The sequence below is a fragment of the Cibotium barometz genome, chromosome 27 (genome assembly GCF_041138505.1).
Source record: "Cibotium barometz isolate CiBa-2024 chromosome 27, ASM4113850v1, whole genome shotgun sequence".
In the NCBI taxonomy this organism is placed as follows: Eukaryota; Viridiplantae; Streptophyta; class Polypodiopsida; order Cyatheales; family Cibotiaceae; genus Cibotium; species Cibotium barometz.
Window position 1 is genome coordinate 30,118,083 of NC_141072.1, and position 15,546 is coordinate 30,133,628.

The following is a 15,546-nucleotide window of genomic DNA, read 5'->3' on the forward strand; positions in this document are numbered from 1 at the left end:
TAAAGATAGTATCTCCCACTTGTTTCTTGGGGTGTAGAGATACAAAATCATGAACATTTTCTATTGCTCCTCTCATATTTGGTGGGTCCCAAAGAGAGCGATTTTCGACATGTAATAGATGCTCATTGCAAACATCTTCATCACTATCCACAAGGATGGGGTTGCTTCTTGATCCTAGATTACCATCGTTATTCTCTGGCCATTCATCTTCAACTCCACTAGTGTCTACATCTAGGAAGTACCTGAAACCTAGACGATCCATGAAAAAAAAATCATCAACGTCAACAGACTGAGTGATTTGAGGGATTTTCATCACTTTCCAACAGCACCACCATTAGCTACCCTTTTTCTATCCATTCCATTCCCCACTTTAGGAATGATCCAGTGTGTAGATGGGTAATATTTCTCAGTGCGGAGCATTCACAACAAAGTAAACTCCATGTTGGCCCCTAGCTTATTCGAGATGTAATTAGCCATGTAGACATATGACGATCAAACACATTGACGAGAGTTAAAAATACTTTGTTTTAAAAACCCCCTTGCTTATATAGCACATATTGCTCACATTCCCTAGTTATTTCTTCAGCAGAGATATTGTAATTGAAAAATCTAAAGTGTGGCTTGTGCAAGTCTTTCATACAATAACTTAACATGCCCTCATATGTGTGGAGGCGGACTTGCTTCAAAGCCCTGTAGATGACAATGCCTCCTACAAGTTTAGAGACATCCCAAGCAAGATGTCTTTAATCATTTTACTAACATAAATGATTAAGGATGAAAAGATTTTTACTACCATCTGAAAATGGACGTGATTCATAGTTCTAACCCTTTCTAATACAAACATGCCACTAACACATTTGCAATACACAAGGTCCATATCACCATTGCCAATGCCAACAGTGATAGAGAGGTCCAGCAACTTAGTCTTTGACATAGGTTTGTTATTCACACTGGGATCAGATGTAGATTTCTTCTCTTTCAGAGGTTCACTAGATTTACCAGACCTTGCTTTGTTTTTGACAAAGCGAAGGTTTTGTAGGCCTTGGATTCCTTCAGGAGGGGTTACAATACGCACACAAGTAGACTCTAGATGTACATTTTAACGAGGAGCAATGCAAGGTGTGAATTCAGGTTCAGCACAGCAAAGTTGTGTCCATGACAGCTTTGCCATGTCCATCTATCTGCATGGACAACACCAGCATCCAACAGAGGAGTATGGATAGGAGTTTTGCCACGTGCATGTCAACAGACAATAGGAAAAGGACACGGATCATACAAAGGAGTTCGGGCATCACCCAAACACAACAAAACACAATGTCTAGGAACAGAAAGGAGTTCGGGCAGGCAGCACCCAAACACAACAAAACACAATGTCTAGGAAAACAGAAGAATCATCACTAAGGACACAAACGCCATGAAGAAGCCACCTAAGATAGACACACAAAAACACGAGGCATCATAAGAAAATTTATTTTTATAGCACATATCTACTACGAGACAACACACTATAAAACCCTAGTTAACCACAACAAGACAGAAAACAAAACGGGAAGAAAATTTAATGCATGTAAGTTAAACCTCATCAAACCATACCACACAGACGCATGGGCATACATGCCAAAAAAATTTAATCTATCTAAAACCTCAGATGCGCCCTAATTAAACCACAACAGAGGCACTTGATTAACCTAGAGCACAAGATGAGAGAAATCCCAATATATCACCTAGAATCGAGAGAGAGAGAGAGAGAGAGAGAGAGAGAGAGAGAGAGAGAGAGAGAGAGAGAGTTAGAGTGTGGTTAGAAAACCAAAGCATAGGCACCGGATTAAACTAAAGCACATTATGAGAGAGAAATCATAGCATATCACCTACAACAATCGAAAGCCAAGGAGGTTAAGCACGAGATTAAGGAAGCCGCACAACAATTGAAAGCCAAGGAGCACGAAGTCGAGAACAGTTTACCATCATTGAGATTGATGCCATCACGACGTTGGCCAAGAGGGCATGCATCAAAAAGTCCGAGGGACCCTCTAGTAAGCGAGCAGACACATCAAGCACATGGCCCAAACATAATAGCCAAAAGGAGCAGGGAGGAGCAAGGACCAGGTGAAATAAGAAAGGAGTTATGATAGGAGGAGGGGCAGGTATCAAAAGCACATGTGAAAGATGTAACCTTAATCAACATGATGAGAGAGAGAGAATCAAAGCACACTGATGAGAGAAATCCAAACATATCACCTACTGCAAATCGGAAGCCGAGGAGGTCGAGCACGAATACCACCTAGAATCGAAAGCCGAGGAGTTCAAGCATGAGGTCAAGGAACCCACACAGCAATCAAAGCCAAGGAGCATGAGGTTGAGGACACTGCCATCATTGATTGATGCCATCGCGACATTCACCAAGTAAAATTAGTAGGTGGGGAAGGGCAGGTGTCAAAAGCACATGCCAAATATCTAATGACATGATTAGATAAATCCCAAAAAAAACCTTGTGCAAGATTAATCACACCATAATTTTTTTCCCCTGAACCTTAATCACACGAAGGCGCATACTTTTGCTGTTTTGCTATCAATTAGCCAAAGCATCCACATTCATACATCCATATCCACATCCATACCCATACATCCACATCCACATCCACATTCACATTCATACATCCATATCCACATCCACATCCACATTCATACATCCACATTCATACATTCATATCCACATCCACATTCGCATCCATACATCCACATCCACAACCACATTTATACATCCATATCCACATCTAGATTCATATCCATACATCCACATCCATACTTCCACATCCAGATCCACATCCATACATCCATATCCACATCCACATTCACATCCATACATCCACATCCACATCCACATCCACATTTATACATCCATATCCACATCCACATTCAAATCCATACATCCACATCCACTTCCACATCCACATTTATACATCCATATCCACATCCACATTCACATCCATACATCCACATTCACATTCATACATCCACATCCACATCTCATTCGCAGATCCACATCCACATTCACATTCATGCATCCACATCCACATCCACATTCACATTCACACATCCACATCCACATCCTCATTCAAAGTAAACTCCATGTTGGCCCCTAGCTTATTCGAGATGTAATTAGCCATGTAGACATATGCACAGTCAAACACATTGACAAGAGTTAAAAATAATTTGTTTTAAAAACCCCCTTGCCTATATAGCGCATATTGCTCACGGTCCCTAGTTACTTCTTCAGCAGAGATATTGTAATTGAAAAATCTGAAGTGTGGCTTGTGCAAGTCTTTTATACAATAACTTAACAATTACATTAAAATGACCTTAGTATAAACGTATCACGAAAGGTCAAAAAAGAATTTTGCAAAGTGAGGTTGGCTACCTCATCCATATTACCCTTCAATTATAAAAATTGGAATCTTTCTTATTACATTAAAATCTCAATCCAACAGTAAGGTTTCTCTTGTCACAAGATTTATATAAGACTCTCTAGAAGGCATTGTACACAGGAGTAGAGAAAAATCCCTTTGGAAGGACCTTGAAGACATTATCACATTAAAGGTGTATCACACATGGGAAAATTGTGACGCCCCATATTATTTTCCAAAACCAACAGCGTCAGTAACCATTTTTATATCCATTCCATTCCCCACTTTAGGAATGATCTAGTGCGTAAGATGGGTAATATTTCCCAATGTAGAGCATTCACAACAAAGTAAACTCCATGTTGGTCCCTAGCTTATTCGAGATGTAATTAGCCATGCAGACATATGCACGGTCACACATTGACGAGAGTTAAAAATACTTTGTTTTTAAAACCCCCTTGTCTATATAGTGCATATTGCTCACAGTCCCTAGTTATTTCTATAGAAGAGATATTGTAATTGAAAAATCTGAAGTGTGGCTTGTGCAAGTCTTTCATACAGTAACTTAACAATTACATTAAAATGATCTCTATATAAACGTATCACGAAAGGTCAAAAAAGAATTTTGCAAAGTGAGGTTGAGCTGCCTCATCCATAATACCCTTCAATTATCAAAATTGGAATCTTTATTATTACATTAAAATCTCAATCCAACAGTAAGGTTTCTCTTGTTAAGCTACAAGATTTATGTAACACTCTCTAGAAGGCATTGTACAGGAGTAGAGAAAATTCCCTTTGGAAGGCATTATCACATTGAAGGTGTATCACACATGGGAAAATTGTGATGCCCCATATTATTTTCTTATTTTCACATGTCCTTTATGATGAAATAAGTCAATTAGACCTAAATATTATTCCATTTTCTAAAGAGAATGTGGGGGAGAGGGAGAGCTTCAAACCCTAGCAAGCAAACACACACAGACACACACACACACACACACACACACAAGAGAGAGAGAGCAAGATACAAGAGAGAGATGGATAGCTGAATTTTCTTCTATCTTCTTCTTCTCTACTCAGCCAACATAACATAAAGATAAGAGTACACACTATATGGGTTAGTACTCAACTACTACAACATACAAGGATCGGTCCATAATGTGAACCTGACTAAATGAGCTCGTGCTATAACTATGCCAGACTCTAGTAATCCAAAATGGCTGTCACATAGCTTGTCATCCCACTGGCCACATATCACTCATAATCTCACCAACCATGCCAATGGTGTAGATGCAGAAGCTATCACCCACGCGGGTCATCAATGTCCGCCCGTAGCACTAGTTGAGCTCAATATCTCAACACACCCCCCCCCTCGAGCTTAACTCCACACACTGCACTCTAAGTAAGCTCCTAAACCTGTGGAGCTTCTTTGTGCCCAATGCCTTAGTGAAGATGTCAACCACTTGATTCTCTTTGTTTGCTGAAATATACCAGATCTACATCTCTTGCTAGAACCGTCTCCCTCAAAAAGTGATAATGCACCTCAATGTACTTCATTCTAGCATGATATATTGGGTTACTGGCCAATTGTATGCTGCTCATGTTGTCACAATATATAACTTCCCTATCCATGAGCTCTCCCATGTCACCAAGTAGCTTCTGAAACCAAGCTACCTCACAAGCTGCCCCATAAGTAGCACCCCTGTACTATGCCTTTGTACTTGACAAGGCAACTGTGGACTGCTTCTTACTACTCCAACTCACAGTATCACTCCCAAATGAGAACATAAAACCACTGGTAGATCTCCTGTCTACAATACTACCAGCCCAATCAACATTTGTGTACCCATGCAATTGTATCTCTGTACCAGCCTCATAGAAAAGTCCATAATCAATTGTGGACTTTATGTACCTGAGGATCCGTCTAACCGCATCCAAGTGTGGCTTCCTAGGGGTCTGCATAAACTGACTCACAAGTCCAACAACATAGTTTAAGTCTGGCCTTGTAATGGTCATGTGGATCAAACTACCCACCACTATGCGCTTGTACGTAGTGGGGTCCTCCAAAAGCTCACTTGTATCTGCGACAAAAAGCTTTGTGTTCTACTCCAATGGCGCTAAAATAGGCTTACAGCTTGTCATACCATACTTGGACAACATGTCCAAGCCATACTTCCTCTGCAATAGCAAAATGCCATGAGGTGATCTCACCACCTCTATGCCCAAGAAATACCACAACTCACCCAAATCCTTCATCTCAAACTTTTACTTCAAAAGCATCCTGACATCATGTATGTATGCATCACTATCACCAGTGATAATCAAGTCATCCACATAGATGACTAATAGCATGATTCCTCTATCTGTCTTTTCCACATATAGTGAAAAATCTGCATTGGATATCTGAAATCCAATGGTAACAAGATACTCCCCAATCTTGTTTTACCATGCTTTGGGTGCCTGCTTCAAGCCATACAAGGCTTTGCGTAACCTGCACACAAAATCTGGATGTGCATCACTCTCATAACCTGGTGGTTGCATCATGTACACTTCTTCTTTGCAAATCACCATGCAAGAGAGCATTCTTTACATCCATTTGATGTAGACCAACCCTTCGTTTGTAGCCATAGTAATGACAGCTCTCACGGTTGCCATTCTTGCAACCGAGCTAAATGTCTCCTCATAGTCTATGCCATAAGTCTGCACATAGCCCTTGGTAACTAATCTTGCCTTGTACCTGCTCACCGAACTAGCAGCATTGTGCTTGACTTTATACACCCACTTACACCCAATTTCCTTCTTTTCGTTAGGCAAAGGCACTAACTCCCATGTTGCATTTGCATCCAATGCTACCATCTCCTCATCCATGGCATCTTCCCATTTCTTACTTCCAATTGCTTGCTCAAAGCAAGTGGGCTCAACCTCCTGTATTGCTTTTACCATGTAAGCATAATGATGGGCTGTATATCCATCATATCTCAACCTATCAACAAGGTATCTAATCCACGTAGACCTGCGTACACCTGGATCATTGTTGTGGCTAGGTGTCCTCAAAACAGTCCTGGTTCTCTTTACACCATGAGTAACCATAGACGGAACGCCAAGCTCCTCATTAAGGCTCTACTCAGAGCCACTAGAGTCACCATCCACAGATGAGTGACTTGTTGACAGATTAGGCACAAAAGGTTGATCTACCTTCCCTTTCTGTGATACATGTGTACTTGCATCATTCCTCAAGCTGCTTGACCATGGGCTAACATTGGATCCACTGCTCAAGGACTCCCTAGGTCCACTCAGCACTTGTGATTGTTGCTCTACATGTGGTGCAACATTAGCACTTCTTACATCTGAATCTTTTGTTACCTTCACTACTGGTGCATACCAGCTACTTATCTCATCGAAGACAACATCTCTGCTTACTCGCATCTCACGAGTGGTAGGGTTATAGCATCTATAACCTTTTTGCTCCATAGCATAACCAATGAAGATGAATTTCTCTACCTTTGGATCCAAATTTGTTCTCACTTCATCAGGAACATATACATATGCAATACACCAAAACACTTTCAAGTGAGACACATCCGGTCTTATGCCTGTAAACTTCTATTCAGGAGTCATACCATGAATAGGTAGTGGGTGTCCTGTTCATAATGTACACAGTAGTTGCTACTGCTTCTTCCCAAAAGTAATGTGGCATATATTCTTTCCAGCTATCAAGGCACATGCCACTTCTGCAATGTGCCTCTTTTTCCTTTATATAACACCATTCTGTTTGCGGAGTGTACCTGCACGTAAACTGCTTCTTGATTCCCTGCTTTCTCAGGAAATCGCTGAAGTCATTGGAGAAATATTCTCCCCCACCATATCTGATCTAAGGCATTTTATTTGCATGCCTTTTTCCTTCTCAACCAAGGCTTTAAATCTCTAAAAGTGAGCAAAAACCTCACTTTTCTCCTTCATGAAATAAACCCACACTTTCCTAGTGTGGTCATCATCAATGAATGTAGCATAGTATCTACAACCTGCAATTGTTGCAGTCTTGGTCGGTCCCCGTATATATGAATGTATGATGTAACGCCTCCGCTACGGCTGCATCTTCCTCAAGCCGCCATAGCCTAGGCGTGGAGAAGAAGAGAGGGTGGAAGTTGGTTCACCTCCCAACCATATAATGACGAGTTAGGGTTTCTCGTTGGGTTTTATACCAAAACCCTGGCCTGTGTCCACACCTCCTAGCCCGACCGCCCATCTTACTTAAGAGCCGTGCTAACTTCGATGTGTACACACATCGACCAAACCTAACGCCCATTAATCCCTGAACCCCGCTAGCATTAATAATACTCTCGAGACTCTGAAAGCTATTAACTTATGCTAGGGCTCGACTTTCGTAGGACCATAGTCGACATTACTCCCCCCTTCGAAAAGAGTTTTCGTCCTCGAAAACAAAAGTGGGGAAATGTTTCCTCATCACACTAATTTTTTCCCAAGTGGAGCCTTCCTCTGGACGGCGGTCCTTCCACTTGATAAGAGCTTGTTTCCGAACTTGGTGGCGAGTACGTAACATGTGGTAATCCAATACTCTTTTTGGTTCATGAGGCAGTATTGGGGGTTCCACATATTCTACCAAGAAAGAATCATCGACCGGCCTTTCATGACCCATAAGGCGTTTCCTCAAACGGCTTACGTGAAAGATGGGATGAACCTTGGAATGTGTTGGTAACTCAAGTTTATAGGCTACTGGGCCCACCTTCTTGAGTATCTTAAACAGTCCACAAAATCGGGGCGACAATTTTGGTACGGGACCCGTTTTTAAACTGGTGGAGTTTTCTGGTACCTTCAGAAACACCTAATCACCTTCTTGAAAGTGAAGTGGCCTATGTTTCTGGTCCGCAAACTTCTTGTAACGATCTTGCACATGACGAACATTTAATCGTGCAAGGCGCAACATATCCATATGGTTTTGAAGAAAATCCTTAACCTGACTGATTTTCTCATTCGCCAGTCCCACCGACACTGGTGAACGTGGCTGAAAACCATACATCAACATGAAAGGGCTAAAGCCTGTCGAGACATGCTTTGCACTATTGTAAGCAAACTCAAGAATAGGCAAATAAGACTCCCAATCAGGTTGTTTTTTGCTGACATATGCCCTAAGCATATCTTCTAGCACTTGATTAACCCATTCAGTCTGACCATCTGTCTCTGCGGATGATCCGCTAACGGCTACGTCTTCCTCAAGCCGCCATAGCCTAGGCGTGGAGAAGAAGAGAGGGTGGAAGTCGGTTCACCTCCCAACCATATAATGACGAGTTAGGGTTTCTCGTTGGGTTTTATACCAAAACCCTGGCCTGTGTCCACACCTCCTAGCCCGGCCGCCCATCTTACTTAAGAGCCGTGCTAACTTCGATGTGTACACACATCGACCAATGTCAGGACTATGGTCCTACGGAAGTCGAGCCCTAGCATAAGTTGATAGCTTTCAAAGTCTCGATAGTATTATTAATGCTAGGGCTCGACTTCCGTAGGACCATAGTCTTGACACTTCCTCTTCCAGATTTTAGCAAAAACTAGATGCACATGTTGTCAACAATTGATGTATTCTCTAGTTGAGGAACCAAGTGCATGGATCTAGATGCTGCTTCAAGTCCATGGACTCCTCCTTCGACTTCTCTGAAAGTGATGTCGGCACATGAGTCAAGGTTGAACCCATTGCTCTCCATTCTTGCTTAAGCTTTGGGGTTGGCATGGGAGGCATGGCTTTTGGTCCACTCCATCTTTGGACTAGCATTTGATGGCGTGGTTGCATAAGCTTATGGTGTGGGTTTTCATGACTTTGGATCACAAATATAGGGATTCCGTTCATAGAAGCCTTGGTTGGGACCCAACGGACTGTCAGCCTAGCAGAGCTGACATTTTGTTGGGACCCAATGGAATGTCAGCCTACTACTAGTCTCAAATTAGCATTCGAGGTTTCTGCCTTGCTCTCTTTAGATGTAGAATTCGGGGTGTAGTTCCTGAGGTTTTTGGGATCCAAACAAAAGGGTTTTCTTTGTAGAAGCCCTAGGCTTATAGTAGCAGCTTGATGGGGGTCCATCAAGCGCAAGGGTTGGGTAGAACTCTATTATAGGGCAGATCTCCACTCATAGTTGGTGGGCTTTGGCCCACATGGGAGCTGCCATGTCTTTTCTTTGGATGTCGAATAATCTACCTTGCCTAGCCATGATACTCTTAGGTACCCACTCCTTCTTAGTGCACTCCCTTAGAGTATATTAAAGTTGACATTTGAGGGGGTGGTTTTTATCTCTTTTGGGGAGGTTTTAGTTCTCCCAGGGCTAGAGGGGGTGGTCACATGGCGAGGCGAAAGTATTGTGTAGTGTTAGAGGTTACTTAACGTGGTGGCTTGTAAGTGAAGGATAAGGCTTGGGATGTTGATAAGTTTGGGGTGCCCTCATCCACCAAGGGTATGATAATGATTCCGTAGGGAAGCTCAGGTGTTGAGCTCCTTCTTTGCCAAGTGACAATGAAATTTGTGGTCATAATCCATCCCCCTCCTAGGATGATGCTCTCTCTTAGTGTACTTATGGGGTCACATAAAAGTTACATGATGATGTAGGATGATGCTCTCTCTGAGTGTACCTACGAGGGGTCCTTCTTTGCCACCATTGACACTATAATCCTTGGCCATGATCCACATCCCCTTCCTAGGATGGTGCTCTCTCTCAATGTACCTATGGGGGTTACATAAAACTTACATGATGCATGTTTAGATCCAATAAGAAACTCTGCTTCAAAATAACCATGGTCATGGATTGGGAATTGTTTAATGGTTCCTACAAAAGGTGTGAGGGGTGGGTGGCCTAATGAGGGCCACGTCTCCCAAGATAAGACATTGTGGCTAGCCTCAATGTCCACCAAGTATGACCATTCTTCTAGATTGTCTTCTTGGGGGAACTCCAACTCAAGGTAAGCAAGTTGTTCTATAAGTGTTTTTGTTTTGGTTGCATCTTAGAGATCAACTACATGTCCAAATATGTGTATGCTTGGGAGTTTGCAGTCTCTTTGGGTTAGCCTCTTTGGGTCTTCTTTTATTGAGTGGATGTGGGCAATATGGAAGTTAATATTTCCATGGAGGACTCCTCACTAGATGAATTACTAGGTATTCCTTGTTCAAAGTTGATGGTGATTTCCATCTCATCTAGTTATTTCCATCTCATGGTGATTTCCATCTCATCTAGTTATGCAAACCTTATTCCAAGATTTTATGGAAGAGTATTTATGATGGCCAATCCTCAAAGTTGTGAGGCTCATAGTCCTAGTTCTCATCTTCACTATCTAAAAACTTGTTGCAACATTTACACATATTGGCCGAAAGCACTTCAACCAAAAAGTTATGTCAAACTCATTCGCAAGAACACCTCAACCCATGAGATGAGTCTTCCTTGTCTTCATAGGTTTATTATCAAGGGATGGTTGCCCTTGCATATATAAATGTGATTGGTTTCCCAATCATAAAGGCTGGTTCATAATTAGTTTTCCAATCATGCATCAACCTTTCTTCTCTCATGTAAGGCCTTCCAAGGATAATCATGTATAACCCCCTTTTCTTTGAAAAGCCAAAGAGTTATGTCAAACTGGTTGGCAAGAATGCCTCAACCCATGAGATAAGTCTTCCTTGTCTTCATAGGTTTATTTTCAAGGGTTGGTTTCCCTTACATATATAATTGTGATTGGTTTCCCAATCATAAAGGCTAGTTCATGATTGATTAGTTTCCCGATCATAAATTAACCTTTCTTCTCTCATGTAAGGCCTTCCAAGGATCATCGTGTATAACCCCACCTTCTTTGAAAATCCATCACCATGAAGGTGTGGTGGAAGATTAGCCCACACGTTATAATTCTTGCATCTTGCAGAATGCTTAAGGGTTTGGTTGTGTTCCAATTAGGAAAGCTTCACTACAAGGCCTGTACCTACGAGTGGTGGGCTGCCCCCCAGGCCTCCTACCAATCCTTGGTTATGCTAGCACTAGAACCACCATCCAAGATTGAAGAAACCATGTAAGGCCCTTATACATGATAGCTAACATGGCGTTCATTTTTTTCTTTCAAAATAGTGGCCCAACTTGCTCATAGGAACTTTTGGCTATCCTTTACTTTGGTCAGGAATGGAGGGTGCTCAATGAGGCATGGCTATTGGACATATAGTCAGATCTAGGAGGGATTGAGTGAGAGTGAAAGGAGAGATCAAGCCACGGTGTGTGGAAGCATATACATGGATATGGAAGAGACAGAGAGCAAGAGATGTAATAGACATAAAGAAGCAAGATAACAAGAACTCAAGTGATACTCATTACTTTGGCAAGAATGAAATACAACCCAAGACCTTGCTTTTATAGGCACTAGGGTGCCCTTACCTTGCTATAATCCAAGACCTTGCTTTTATAGGCACTAGGGTGTAATTATCTTTAATCTCTTAATATAAGAGGTGGTTCACACCTAGGCACTTGGGTGCTCTTATCTTTAATCTCTTAATAAGAGGTGGATCACAACAAGACTTAATAGGCACTAGGGTGAACTTATCTTTAATGTCTTAATAAGAGGTGGTTAACACCTAATGTGTTCACACCAAGACTTAATAACTGTTAAGATTCCGATTATTCTAACACCCCCCCTCGGAGTGAAGGTGGTGAGACTTGAATGCAAAAGAAGCAAACCAACCTCCAACTCCATCACATCACTGCAAAGAGGCAACCTAGCCATGTGCACCTTATGTGCCATGTTATTCCCTCAATCAGCTTATGACTGAAGGTGAGATTATTGCTTAGTCACCCCTCCTGACTCCTAATTGGGATAAGAATACATCTTTGCCTTTTATAGCATTAAGGCATTACAACAACTCCAAAAAAATCCAAAAATTTTAGATTTTGGGGGGGGGGGGGGGCAGAGGACCCTTGACTCATACATAGATAAGATCTAAAAGTTGAGGAAGAATCCCCCTCAATGCCAATGAGGATCCTTCTATGGCATCATTTTCCAAGCAATGGATGTTTGTGTCATCCTTTTAGGCTCACGAAGAGCACTCAAAAGTGGATGTGTTTGATGAATAAATGAGTGTTGATGCCAAACACATACGCCTTGAGACAAGAATTAATGCTAAAAGATATGATAGCTCCATGAAAAAAGCATAGGATTTAGACCTTATGGTGATTCTCAACATCATAGGTTGAAGTACATGTTGGTGCAGCAGCCCGTGGCTCCTACTTGAAGGAAGAAAAACACTAAAAGAAAGATTGATCCATCGAACAACGTATCAAAGAGTCATCCTAATAGTCAATGCACATGTTGATGAAGTAGATAAAAGAATATTGATGGAAACACACAAGTTGCCTTTGTATGCATTTGTGCTATAGATTAGTGTAGAGGCCTCTTGTTGATGATGACTTTAGAAGGCATCCATGTATGAAAAACACAGGGATGACTGTTATGGTTGCAAGTTTATGTCATCTTGTGTAAGCATGGTAGTGGATATTTCCTAATGAGAAAAACGTTCATTGTATGCTGGTCATAGTATGGGACACTTCATGGGACACTTCATGGGAAGAAAATGCAAATCAAAGAGCTGTTATATGAGGAAAGAACAATGATTATAGGTTGGTTATAGCACATGAAAAAAAAGCAGCATACCTAGCTGACAGGAGGTAGATATAAGGTGGCTACATAAGCATGAGAAGAGGCAGTTGTATGGGTGAGAAAATGGAGCACCACGTAAGGCAGCTGTATGGGCTGCATGTGAGCATCAGTTTTGAAAATGCATGAAAGATGCATGAGTGAGCTTTTACAAGAGGAAATAAACACAGCTCATGAAGGCCAAGAAAACATAGCTTCTATGTGTTTTCTTGGTCAGCTGACCAAGAAAACACATAGAAAGGGGTGCTACATGAAAAATAGAGAAAAGCTAAAACGTAAGTATACAGGATAGCATATGGTAGATAATAGGTGCTAAAAATGCAGCATATGAAGGGGGTGGCTTGCGCATAGTTTCTTACGGAAGGTTGAAAAAAACACAAAAACCCTAAAGAAAATAAACCCTAAAAATGTAGAAGACGAGAAGAAAAATGTCGTAGATACCCTAAAAAATATAAAGCCTAAAAACACAGAAAATGAGAAGGTGAAGCATGGCAATTGAATGGCCAGGTCTAGGAGGGAGTGAGTGAGAGTGGAAGGAGAGGTGGAGAGATCAACCCATGGTGTGTGGAATCATAGACATGGAGAGAGAGAGAGAGAGAGAGAGAGAGAGAGAGAGAGAGAGAGAGGCAATAGACACAAGGAAGAAAGATTGAAGAACTCAAGTGATAAGAATGAAATACAACCTAAGACCTTGATTTTATAGGCACTAGGGTGCCCTTACCTTTAATCTCTTAATAAGAGGTGGTTTATACCAAGACTTAATAACTCCAATTATTCCGACAATGGCTAATCCTCACACCAATGTGTTCACACCAAGACTTAATAACTCCAATTATTCCAACAATGTCTCGTCCTCCCCTTCCTTAGGTTTAGGTTCAACTATGTTGACTACAATGTCCCGCATGCGATATTTACACTCATCTCATTGTGTTCATACTCATTCTAATAAGAGAACTTAATAGAACTTAAACTTCTGAAGATAAGAAAGCTGTGAGGCCTATAATGTCTCGTAGTCGATATTCGCACTCATCACTAGGTTCATACTCACTCAGGGCCTGCCAATATGTAAGGGATGTGCATTGATCCTTCCCTAAGAGACTAAAGGGGACGAGAGAAAGTTATCATTGTGAACACCTTAGAGAAAATTTTATGGTGGCTATGGTGACCCATGGAAGGCCAACTTTCACCTCTAATAGACACTACATAGAGCAAAGTGGGGCTTGGTTGGATTAGTTCTAGAGGTAGAGGCTCCAGACTAGTTCTGCCTATGGTCTCTTAAGAATGGTTAGGGGCCTACATGAGGTCATGGGGAAACTCAAAGTTTCCCTTACTAGTTCTTTGATTGACTGTAGGATAGGGTATAGGATACGCTCATGCGAGGTTACTGGTTTGTATAGCACTGTCTCTAGATCATCATGTACCTTCTTTGCAAGCTCTTGGGCTTGTTTCATTCTATCTCTCTCCATTACGGGGTTAGGGTACTCCTTGAGTTTCTTTGGAAGGTTTTGGTAGTCTATGGGTTTCTTTACCTTAGGAAGAATGGGTTGAGTGGGAGATCATTGGTTGTGGTTGTCTTTGCAAGGAGGTAGCTTTAAAGCTCTCGTTTGAACCACTTTCAATAGTCACAAGATTGTTTCCATTGACAAAATTGATCATGTGCTTTATTTACCCATGATCTTCAAGGTCTTCTTCTTTTGGCCTCTAGTACTAGATCATTAGCCTTTTTAGAGGCTATTGCACAGCCTTTAGGGCTTATGCCTCTGGCTCTTTGGTTGCTTGCTTCGAAGTGGAAGCCTAGATTTCTACTTATCGGTAGCCTTTGATGTTCCTTTGTCTTCCACACTCGCCTTGTCTTGGAGCTTTGATGGCATTAATAGGGAGTGTGTGAATAAGTCATCCTCGTACGCTTAACAAGTTAAAGGCTCATCGTCAAAGTGGTAGCAAATGTTTATGCCCCACCACGGGGGAAAATTTCACTCTATTGGGATAATCCTTATAAGCAAGGTTGAATCCACACTTATAACATGTGCCATTGTAAGGAATTGCATTGGGGTTGGGCATGAGATTTAGAGTGCTTCAAGCACTCGAGGGATTAGGGGCAAGGTCTTTGTGACGGCACTCCGCACTATAGTATGGGACTTTGTATCAAAAACATTGCATTGGTGTGGCCTATGCACCATATCATTGAGGTATCTTACTCTTTGTTGGACCATAACTTTTGGCACAAAAAGGCTTAGTCTAGCAACATGGCCTATGTATAGAAAGGCATAGTGTATGGTTGAAGCCTGTTCAGGATACCCATAGGAATCATACTGCTGCTTATATGGATCATAGGAATCATACTGCTGCTTATATGGATCTTGTTGGTCATAAGACTCATAGCTCTCTTATTCTTGGTTTTTTTTTACAGGGAGAGTTATCGTACTCTTGTATTCATGTAGTTCTTGGAGAAACCAGTTGGGTG